Below are 12,944 nucleotides of genomic sequence, written 5' to 3'. Positions count from 1 at the left end.
TAGTTCGGAAAAAAAAATTTCACAAGCAAAAATATTTAGGAACACAATTTAATAGTGGTATTAATTGGAGAAGCAAAAATCTTATTATTCTTTCTTAAAATATTATATATATATATAATAATAAAAATAATAACGAAAGTGGCAAATATTAGTGGATTTATAATAAGTTTCTTACACCAAAAAAATATAAAATAAAAGAATAGTTAATAATCAACCAATAAATTATGACTTCCTTATTCCGTTGCTCAAAAGAAAGTCCATGCAAGTTCAAATCCTCCAACATTCAGAAATTTAATTCTAATTATATAAATAAACCAAGATAACATTAAAAATTTATGCTTTTGTTTTACTCAAATGTATATAGAGACAAGAGAAAAATATTTTTTAATTTTTTTCAAAGCCATTTTTTCAAAAATATTTATTTTTTTGTTTATACCAATCAATATTTTTTTTAAAAACATGGTCTTTGTAAACTTTTTTTTTTCTTTTCAAAATTAAGTCCGGTTATGATTGGATTGCTTTGGTTGATCAACCTAAAAAATCAAACATATAATCTGTAATATCCGCCAATCTCAAAATCACAAAATATAAATAATATTCTCAAACTCACAAAATATGGCACCAAACATTTAGAAATTCTTGAAATCTACACATTTAGAAATAAAGAATTTGATGATACCAATATCCTTAAGCATGTAATCCCATCGAGTTGTCTCATCATTTATTGATGAAGACTTTGAATCAATATCCTCATTCATGTAGAGTATTTCTAAATAGAAATTTCTTTGATATTTCATGGTTATGTGTCCAACACGACATGAAAGTAATTAGAATAGAGATTTTGATTATTGGGAATATATGACTTTATACTTTGTAAATCAACAATTAATAATGAGAATAGTTCAATATTGGAAACCCTAAATGCTAAACAAGAACATTATTCAAAGTATGAATATAAATCTTGATAATCAAATAAACATGTTCATAATATGAATGTCAATCTTGAATATAAGAAACTAAATGAGTAAATGATTATAAGAGGAACTTAGAAACATTAAATCATTAATACTAATAATGAAAACGCAATAGAATAACACAAAACAAAATTACGGTTAGATAGATAAAACCTTTGATTTTGAGCAACTTGAATCTTCAAACTTGGGGAACTTCTAAGCTTATACACAATAAGAAAATTGTTTTCCAAAATCTCTATTCCAACTCTTCCCCTATTACTTGAAACTTCAACCAAGTAGAATGAGATTTGAGATTTAACAAGCCTTGAAACTCATGCAAGTCAAGCAATGCTTGATGAGTTTCTTGGAGAAAACTACTAATCTTGACAGCTAGAGAGAGAGAGGGTTTCAGAGAGAGAGAGAGAGAGATGTGAGTAATCAATGCACCAATTAACTCATATAAGCCCCTTAAATAGTATAGGACCCTCATTAGACTCAACTAATGAAATTATAGCATTTAAATTTAAGTTTTGGAGTTATTTTATGTAACTGTACGAAATTTTCATAACAGCCCAGGCAACACATTGACTGGCACCAGACGATGTATCGTCTGGTCCGTATTAGCCTAGGGTTTCAAGATTTTGGCGACGAGTTGCCTCCTTAGGGGGCGACGCATTGTCGGAACCTCTGTTTTGACACTCAAAGACTTGTCTCAGAACACCTCCAAATGCTCCCAAACTTCTTGGGTACTCTTATCTACTCAAAATAAATATTTTGGAACAAAGAAGTTGATTTATAAATACCTATACCAAAGGTCAAGTTTCACTTGTTGACTTTTGTGAAATAGTTATTGTTTTAGCACATCTTCATTCCTAAACAATTTCACCATGTGCTGAACCAATCTCAACAGTCAATTGGGAGCACATTGAGAATCTCCACATCATTGGTGGTAGCTAGTTGGCTATAACATCAACATTGGAATTTTGCTCCCGTGGAACTTGTCAAATGGTAAACTTGTTGATGTTGTGTAGCATCTCTTTGGTCTTGACCAAGTAAGAAGCCACCTTAGTTCCTCGAGTCGGGTACTCTCCAAGGAACTTGTTCACGACCAGTTGAGAATAACTATATATCTCGAGTCCCTCAGCCTTAAGCTCTAGGGAAACTCGTAGTCCGGCTATCGAGGCCTCATACTCAGTGTCGTTGTTTAAGGTGTCAAATTGAAATCATAGGGCACTGTGAACTCTATCTCCCTCGGGTGATACAAAGATCAAATATGTCTCAACCCCATTCTCATTAGAGGACTCGTCCACATGCAGTCTCCAATAAAGTTCGCCATCAGTTGTCCCTTTATGGCAGTCCTAGGGTGGTAAGTGATGTTGAACTGACTAAGTTCAACTGCCCATTTGAGGAGTCTCCGGAAGACTCTAACTTTTGAAAGACTTGCCATAGAGGCTGTGTAACGTCCCAAAGTTGCTAATAAGGCTTAGTGCTTTGATTAGTATGCCGGGACGACATAATTGGATTTATATATGTGAAATTAATTGAATAAATGTGTGACTATGTGGCATACACGATTTATATGGTAATAGAAATTTATGTGTATTAAATATGCATGTGGCCTCGTTCTTGTTAATAAGGGCATATTTGTAATTTTGACTCGTTGATGGTATAAATGTGATTATATGTGTTAAATAATTGTGACCACATTATTATGTGGATATGTTTGCTATATTCGACTCGAGACAAACCTAGTGAGCTGATTAGCGAAATAGTCACAACCGGGTTAAATACTCGGCTAGGGGAGAGCCTAGGGGTATTTTGGAAACGTAGTGCGTACACGGGATTTACCAGGTAACAAGTAGTTATTTGGTGATAAATTGGGTATGTCACGATTTATTGGGAATTTATAGGACTATTTGAGGATTAGCGGGAAATGTGGTAAATGACGGGTTTGCCCTTGGAGGCATTAAACGGCTAATGATAAGACTAGGGGCATTTTGGTCATTATCTAAGCTTAGGATAGACTTAGGCAATCCTGAAAAACTACAAGAAACAAAAAAAAAAGACATTCCCTCAGTTTACTCTCTCTCTCAGTCTCTTGATTATCTCTAAAAAAAAGACATTCCCTCAGCTTACTCTCTCTCTCTCTCTCTCTCTCTCTCTCTCTCTCTCTTTTGAAGCTTTGGAGAAGCCTTAGGAGTTTGAGAGGCAGGGCTTGACAATTGAGGCTGTGCGAAGCTAGGATTGAATTGGAATAACTCAGGGGGTCCAAATTCTCAGTTGAGGTAAGGTTCTTGCTCTGGTTTTGGTGGATTTTCTGCTGTGATTTTTAGCTTAGCTTAGCTTAAATAATGGTTGGGTTTTGATTGGGTTAAGGTATTGGCTTGAATTATTGGGTTGGTTAGGCTGTTTGTGAGATGCTATTGGGAGTCCTAGACTTAATTCTGGATGTAGGGCATGTTTACAACAAATTTTGGTGAAGTTGGCTTGGGGCAAACGTAGGAAAAATGTTGGGGTTTCTGAGTTAACGGGGTTGCACCGTAGCGCTGCTCTTGAGCGTCGCTGCCCGCATGAACTCAGAGGACTAAGGGGATTCTTTGTATCTCCTTAGCGCCACAATGCTAGGCAGGGCGCGCCACAGTACGTGTCTAAAAAATAGACCTTGGAGGCTCTCTGACTTGTAGAGGGTTGTAACGACCCAAAATTACTAATAAGGCTTAAGGGCCTTGATTAGTGTGCCGGGAGGGCATAATTGGAATTTATGTGAACTAGTGGAGTGTGTTATGCATGATTATGTGAAATGCATGTTTATGAGTATTGGATAAGCATGCGGGCCCTGTTTGGTTGTTAGGGCATAATTGTAATTTTGGCCCGTTAGGGCATAAATGTGATTTTGTGATAAACTGTTAAGACCACATTATTATGTGGATATATGTGTTTGCAGCTTTCGGCACGAGGCGATCCTAGGGAGCAAGTAGCGGGAAAGTCACAACGGGACCCGGTACTTGATTTGGGGCAAGTCAAGGGGTATTTCGGGTATTAGATGATTATTTGGGCTATTGGGTTAAGGAAATAAATAATTTGAGATATATTTGAGGTTAGGAAGTCTAGGCGGGAATATTGGGGAATTTTACCATTTTGCCCTCGGGGACGTTTTCGGTACCCCGAGCCTTGGGATTGACTTAAGTACCCAAGGATAGACTAAGTAAACTTTAGAAAGTAGTGGAACAAAAGGCTAAACCGACTCTTCTCTCCCTCTCTTCTCCTCCCTCAAGGAACTCAGTGAAATCAAAGGATTTGTGGCTGAGAATTCAGTGGATTGGGCCTGGAGTCTTGAAGGATTAGTTCTGTGTTTAGCTAAGGAATTCAATCAAGAACTGAGGTAAGATATAAGCTTTGTGCAAAGTGATAAATTCTGTGTTTTGGCTGGGTTTTGAGGTGTTTATGGATTTTGATATTGAAGGGTTGGATTGAAGCTGAAACTTGGAAGTTAGCTCAGGAATCCTTTAGAGAATTGATTCAACAAAGAAGGTAAACTCCAATTCTCATTTTAGTGTTTGAATTCTGAGCATTTATGACTGGTTTTCTTGTGTTCTTGGGTTGTTGAGTTTCAGAAATTAAAATGGGATTTTAATGAGTTTTTATACTAGATTTTTGTTGGGTTTTGCTGCTGAAACATGTTAGAATGTTGGGATAGTTGAGTTATGTTATTGGGATGGTCTAGGGTGGATTTGGGTGGGGTTTTAATATTAAAAATGGTAGTTTTTCTGGGTTCGTGGGGCTGGGCCACGACTCTGTTCTAGAGTGCCACAGCCCTTCGGAGCAAGGAAGAGCCAGGAGGGCTCTGAGATGAGGGAGCGCTGCGGCGCCACAGGGGCAGGGACGCGGCGCGTGTCTATGGTCAGAGAGGCCTAGCCTCTGTTTTAGGGGGCGAGCTGTGGCGCAGGTCTCAGGGGCCGCGGCCCTTAAGGACATTTGTGGCCATTTGGAGTTTTAAGCATGGGAACCTAACCTTTGGTGCTCGGGATCGATCCCACTACCGTGTTTGGTGGAATTCGATGTCCCGGAGGCTAAAATTCTATCCGGAATCACTTACGAAATTATTGATGGAATCCTTTATCATGGTTGTGACTAGGTGTACACTTGGGCTCAGAGCAGGATCGTGCTCGGGGGTCTTCTTTCCTAATTAAAGTACTTGGAACTAAAAGTAAGAAAACGGCACCCGGTTGTGGATATATAATGGGACTAAGGGTTCCCTATCTTGTATGATTTGAAAGAATGGTATTATGCCATGTATAATGTAAATGGAGGGTATCACGCCATGTAAATAGTAAACAAGCAGCCTAAGAGCGCCGGAGTTTACACATGCGCACAGGGCGTGGCTCGGCCACTGGTAGCTGAGGACAGCTTATTATGCACTGGGCTCGGTTTAAGCAGGCCGAAGTCAGTGGGATAAACAAAGGGTGCGGCCTAAGTTGTCGGCCCTAATTATCATGTGATTTGATTGTAATTATTATGATAATTATGATATGCTGGTTAGTTGAATGGCAGATTGTTAGCTTGTTGATTATTGTCGTTGAATGGATGAATGTTGTGTTCTGTTGAGTACCTGGTTATGTCTTGTGAAATAATTAAGTATTATTAGTGATTGTGTCTTAAATGTTATGTTTTCTTGCTAGGCCTTGGCTCACGGGTGCTACGTGGTGCAGGTAAGGGCAAGGGTAAGGCAAGTTGACCATGGGTTCGAGAGCTCTGGGGGCGAGGTGTACTTTGTCAGCTGCTCGGCCGCCACGGTCGAGGATTTGTACAGGAATGAGAACCTAAAACGTGTATTTTTCCATTAGAGTGGCTTGGTTATTTATAAGCTTTGGAAATTATGTAATTATGTTATTTAAACCTTAATTTGGGATCCCATGTACCAAACATGTATTTTAAATGAAAATTATTCGTTTATAACCAAAATATTTTAAACCTAACCTATTTGTAACATTAGATTCACATTTTTAATCGAAAGACTTGATTAGCAAGTCTCGCACTATTTCAAACACACAGTGTAACGGTCTTGGTTATCCAGGGCGTTACAAGGGCTGCGACGCCTCTAAGTAGCATCGTGACTCAAATAGAAAATGTTGGACAAATAGGGTTTTTAAGCACGGGAACTCAAACCTAAGTGCTCATGAATGATTCTACTACCTAGTTTCGTAGAATTCGAGGTCCCGGATGCTATAATATTATTAAGAAGCTTTTAATTGGTTTAGGTTTTGATGGTTATCCCCTATTGCGTTGTGACTAGGTTATACCGCTAAGGCTCGAGATTAAGGATCGTGTTGGAGATCACCTTATACTTTTAGCTCAGGATTCGAGGTAAGAAAATTGCACCCGGGTTGTGATCGAGGCTTGGACCCCTGTTAACGAATATGATTATGACTGTGATTATATGTGAAAGTATGATTATATCTGTGTTTGAGAATATTTGGTTAGGCATGCTTGTTTATGCTGCTACTGATTGCGTATTCTGCAATCTGTTTGTTTGTTTATGCTTGATCCGAATGTCCGGCCTAAGGGAGTCGGGGCTGATGATAGGCATGCAAAACGCAGCCCGGCCTATGCGTATCGGGGTCAGCTATATAATTAGAGGACTCAGCCTAAGGGCGTCGGGCCTGAACGTTACTAAAATAAACAAAAGTGTCTTTTGCACTTAACTAACTGTATTGAATGCTGTGATTGAATTATGTCTTGCATTGAGCAGATTATTATTGCCTAGCTCATTGCTTATGTCCTATTAGTATTTGAGTTGAATGATTTTAGTCTACTGTTATATAATGTTGTTCATTTGTATTTGTGATTTAAGTTTTCTTGCTGAGCCTTGGCTCCCGAGTGCTATGTGGTGCATGTAAGGGAAAGGGAAAGTTGGACCAGCCGTGAGTTGGAAAGCTTTAGGGGTAGCGTGTATATTTGCAGCTACTCGACCGACATGACCGAGGGATAAACAGGGACTAGAGCCAACTTCATTTTTCCACTTAGGCTGCCGGTTTACTTTGTAATTATTTTTAAGTTGTATATGACTTGGAAACACTTATTTTTGGGATCCCATGCACAGACTTAAACTTTTTAATGAAAATATTTATTTCTACGATCAAATCTTTTAACCCTTATCCGTTAATTAACTTTAATAACACGTTTGTATCCAAATGACTTGATCAGTGAGTCCAACACTATTTAAAATACACAGTGTAATGGTCTTGGCTATCCAGGGCATTACAGGTGTAGGAAATACATATTGCAGGATATTTATTTATTTTCATGTGATTTACATACTATCAAACAAACATGCAAAATTCTAGAACATGCTCCTATGAAATTGATACAAATACAGAGTAAAGTAAAAACTTACATTACGCAGCGGAACTAGAACAACTTCATCCTTCAATCTCTTTAACCCTTGATTCCTTTCTGTAGCAGAGTATTATCAAGAGATTGAACTAGATCAGCAACACAGTCTTCCTCACCAAGCCTTTGATCAACCTAGAACTAGTGTGGGCTGGTTCTCTACACATGAGGTAGAGATCTAGAAGAGAAGAAGAAGAATGAGTGGCCAAGAAAGGATTATAGACTGCCTAGGTTTTCACTTACCCAATGAGCCAATTGAGACTTCCTTATGAAAACCCTAGATATCATATTACTTATATATGCAACTTAATGGGCTTTATTTAAATTAAATTAATTAAAAATAATAAACAAAAAATAAAAGCCTTGGGCTGCCATAAATGGACTTGGGCCCAATCTCTTTATTTTGAATTTAAATTTCAATTGGGCCTAAATTCAAAATCTTTTATTTATTTATTTTTCTTAATTAATTAAATCCTTATTCAAAATTAACTAATTATAATTTGAAACTTGATTTAATATTATTTATTTATATTGACGTCAATTTATCAATATTAATAAATTTACCCAAAGATTCTCTTTTATTCTCTAAATCTCATATATCTGTAAATTTTTCCAAAATTGACCTAGTCAATTTTTAAAATACTAATTGATAATTAAATCAATTAATTGAGACATTCTATATGATTTACTCAAAGGTGATATGGGGACCATGGATCCATGAAATCAAGCTCCAATAAGTTACCGTGAATTTATTTACGATGAATTTCACTACCTTATTAATGCCTCATGACTCCACTATAGACTCGGAATCTAACTCTTGAATTCATATAACGTATTTTTCAAACCATAAATACGTTACCCATTGTTATAACCATTACAGTCAATCAATCCTCTTTCGATGACTTACTAACGAGATGGATGCAAATTAGTGTTTTACCCCTCATCAGTATTTTACTCTTAACTCCCCCTAAGTTCCATATAAATGATATTTCTGTGAACTTAATCACAGAAATGAGATCTCAATCATTTAACCTTTTGAACAAAGCAATTAAGGAAATCATCTTTTCACTTCTCATACAGAAGTTATAGATTTCATATCTATGAATAATACTCCCACTCAATTACACTAATAAATCTCCTAGATGTAAGTATGGGCTAGACCGCAGGGTAAGCTGGTAACAAACAAGTCAAAAGATTTAAATAATATATTTAGCATAATATTATCACTCAGAATTAAGATCGACTTAACCTATGGTCAACGTTGTGACATTTATTAAATTCGATAACAACGATACTTATTTATCAATCAATAATCAATATTGGTCCTAGTTCGATGTAACCAAATACATCTAATCTTATCTACTTGGTCAATGCCTTGGACAAGACATCACACCCCGAATGTGTAAGTAAATCATATCGTAGATTTTCTAATCTGTGAAAACCCAATGCATTGATCTAATCTTAGGACACGTTCTTTTGAACATATAATTACAACTATAATCCACTATGACCTAGTCACTATAATTGTAACTATCCATATGTTCGGGATTTCATAAATATTTTTAAAATTTCAATAAGCATGTAATAAACACAAGCAAGCAACACGGTTGTCAAACTAAATGATTTCTACTACTATTATCGACAATATAAAATCATGTTACATGTCCGACACAGACGCCATAGACGGAGCTATGTACTCAGCCTCCAAGGTGGATTCTAAAATGGCAGATATCCTAACGCTTCTCCAAATCACAACTATACTGAGATGGCAGACAACCTATCGCTTCTCCAAATCATAGCTCCACCCCCAAGAGTAAACACATTTTTCAGAAGTAGACTTCCTGTCATCAACATCAGTCTAAAATCTGAATCTGTGTAGCCTAACAAGTTCAAAGATCCACCTGAAAAAGACTAACATATAGTCTCTAGTCCATCAAAGATACCGACCTCCATCTATTGTTCATTTCCAAGGTTTTACTAACACTTTCTCACCACTCCCACTACATAGCAGATCTTCGGTCACAACACACAACATAGAATTTGTTACATCTTTTCTTTCTCTTGAGGAGTCTGTGAAGACTGTTGCTAAGAAAAATAAAATCCATGTCAAGACACTAAACATCCTTTCTCGAAATTTGTTACAGAGTAATGACCAAGCACCTTACCTAAGTAGGTCGCTTGAGTTAGAGACAAAATTCAATTATTTCTATCCCTGATGTTCTAGATACCAAGAACACGACTTGCTACAATGAAATCTGGAATTTCGTTTCCAGCCAATTCTTTATGTTTGATAATTTCTTGGCATTGTTTCCAATGAGTAAGATATCATCTACATAAAGGATTAAGAACACCACAATGTCTTTTTCCCTAAGTTTTTAAAGACAATGGTCATCTACATTTTGTTCAAAACCACAGGTCTTAATGTTTCCATTTAACCTTAATTCCAGGAGCCCGAAGCTTTTTTAAGTCCATTGATTGACCTACTCAGCTTGCCAACTTTCTTGTCCAACTACTTTAAATCCTTCTGATTGATCCATGTAAATGGTCTCATCAAGATAGCCATTAAAAATGCTTCTTTGAAGTCCATTTTCCTTATCTTTTAATCAAGAGTTGTGGCTGTGGATAAGAGTATACTAAATGAATTTTAACATGCCTACAGAGAAAAAGTTTTCTCTAAGTCAACTTTCTCTCTCTGCCATGAGTAGAACCTTAAATGTCTCAACCTTTCCATCAGTTCCTCTCTTCTTAATATAGATCCACTTGCACCCCATGGGCATAAAGTCCAATGGCACATCTACAAGTTCTCAGACAAATTAAGAGTCTGGTACTTGGCTTCGAGTCTAAGATCCCTTCCAGACTTACCCATTGCTTGTTTAAAGGCCAACAGATCATTGTTACTTGTGTCCCCAACCAACTTGTGGGTTTCACTATCCATATCATAGGTACCGAGTTCCGAGAAACCCTCCTACTATGACGAGGCATCGTAACTTTCTGACTTAGATTAGTGGTTTCTAAATATACCCTGTTTTCATCGACTTGTGTTAGTGAGGATGGAACAATAGTTTATCATTTTTCCATCTAATACTATTTTGCTATGGGGCTTAAAATTCATTATGTAGTCGTTATCCAGAAAAGTAGCATTTGTATAGCCAAACACTTTCTTGTCTATTGGACTATAAAACAGACCACCCTGAGTACCTTTAGAATAGTCATCAAACAAGCAAACCTCAATTCATTGTTCTAGCTTTCCTACCTTTTTCATTAGGACATAAACAAGATACCCCCAAATTCCATAATGACGTAAACCAGGTTCACGACCATTTCATAATTCTAGTGGCACTACAACAAAAACCCATTTCCATAACACAGAAATTTAATACTTTTAAAAAAGTATTATAATAGGTAAATAAATGTATAGTTGTAGGTGGGACTTAATCTTTTGGCACCTAATTTTTCCCCAGCCCCCCCAAAAATTTCACACAGTTTGAATATAATCAAATTTTATTTATAAAATAAGTAAATAAAAAAAATATAATCCCCAAATCTCTTTCTCTCTCCCTCCATAACCGATCGTCTCCCTTTCTCTTTCGTTTGCTCTCTGCCAACCCCGAACGAATATTACTGATTGTCGCTGCCGTTCAAGCACCAAACCTGGAAAACAGGTGATGGGGGCCTGCAGCTTGGGTCATGTGACAGGGAGGCTTGACTCGTGGGCCTACGGCGTGGCTCGCTCGTGGGTGCGACGATGCTTGCGGCGGTGGGTCTATGACGTGGCTCGACTCGTGGGTCTACCACGGTCTTGTACCAGCTATCTGCTGTCTCTACAATCCATTCCTGTTGTTCGTCATCTTCCTCCATCTCATGTACCACAACTTCCCTCCCCATGCTTCCCGTCACCTACCGAAGAAGCTCGTGCCTTGAGCGGCTTAATCCGACGCCTCGTCCAACGACGTAAGCGCTCAATTGAGCTGAGGATTTTTTCCAAGCTTCAATTTTTATGGGACTTTTACTTGTTTAAGAAAATCAGGTCATCATTCTTGGAGGGTCGATGGAGTTTCAAATGGTTTGGGTCTGGAAGCCCAGGTTTATTTGCTGCCAAATTCATATCCGAGTGAGTTTTCTATGCTCTAATGTGTTACTCAGCTTTGAGAAATGTGGTTTGTAGTTGTCCAAAATTATGTGGTTAGTGTGAAATTGGATTGAGTTGGATAACAGCTGATCGTGTTTAATGTTTATTGTGAGATATATATATATATATATATGTATATAATTCATTTTAGAGAAAAGTGATAACTTTCTGTGTGTGTGTGTGTGTGTGTGTGTGTTTTTTTTTTTTTACTAATGGTTCTTTGCTGCAGTTCCACCAGTACCAGGTTGTGGGAAGGGCTCTCCTTACTGAGTCTAATGAAGCTTTGGGCCACTAATGAGGTCGGCGCGAAGTCCAAATTCTGGTAAGCCAAGGTTTTGATTGTGATTTTTAGAGCTTTTAGATTTGTTATTGGATTTAGGGGATTCTAGACATGTTTTTTTTTATTTGGGTTATCAATTTTTTTTGTTTTTGTTTTTGTTGATTGATTTTTGATTAGGTATTTTCGGAGGAAGTTGAGAATGCAATAAGTTTTATTAGAATTAGCTGCATGTCTGTTTGTGTTTGGTAATATTTGATGAACATATATATGATCATATAAGAATTAGCTGCCTGTCTGTTTGTGTCTACAAATCATTAAGTTGCAAACTGCCTGTCTGTTTGTGTCTGGTGCAAAATATTTGGCTAACTGTGGTCTGTATGTGTAAAATTCAGAAAGTTGAATTTACTTTCATTTGGAGAAGAAGTTGAAGAAGAGAAGGAATTAGCAGCTGTAAAGAAAAAAATCAAGAGCAGTCATTATGTACTTGATGATCCTCATCTTCTGAAGGATGCTATTCCAAATGATGAATTGGTAACTGTCTACTTTCTACAGCAGCACCTTTCTTTAAGAGAATTAATTTTAGTAGTACACATTACTGCTCTTTTAAGTCCAGACCTTATCTGATGCACTTGCTATTTTTTTTTTAATGTTACATTTGAAGTCTGTTAAAATAGTTAAGATAAAAGTGTGTTGTCTTGGTGTGATTATGTGTAAATTTCCCTGTCAATTTACTTCAGGAACTTTCATATCTTATAAAAATTATCTATATATATGCATACACACTTTAAAAACTTGCAAGCCTACTGGTACACATTATGCATAATGCAAAATCTTAGATATGTATAACTTCCTTCATGTATAGTATGCAAGTAATGATCAAGAGGACAAGTGCTTAACTAATCTTTGATGTGCAATGTCCAAGTATAATGAGATTCCTTTTGGGGTTTCATTTATCTTTGTCTCTGTTTTATTAAGTATGGAAATGTTTTATATGTTTGGATTAATTTGTGCCTCTGATTGTTTTTTATTATTTTTGGTTTTCTTTTCATTCCTAAATAAAATTCTTCTCTCTTTCACTCATATGCCTCCAGCTATGAAGATTGCCCAACATTATGGTTCATGAGTTTTTTTATTTTAACTTCTAAATTTTTCCTTTTGTGCTTGTAGTGGATTAGGCTAATCATAAGTACTC

Source organism: Humulus lupulus, chromosome 2 (genome assembly GCF_963169125.1).
Source record: "Humulus lupulus chromosome 2, drHumLupu1.1, whole genome shotgun sequence".
NCBI classification, from domain to species: domain Eukaryota; kingdom Viridiplantae; phylum Streptophyta; class Magnoliopsida; order Rosales; family Cannabaceae; genus Humulus; species Humulus lupulus.
The sequence above is the reverse complement of the archived record's forward strand: the minus strand, read 5'-3'. Positions refer to the sequence as shown.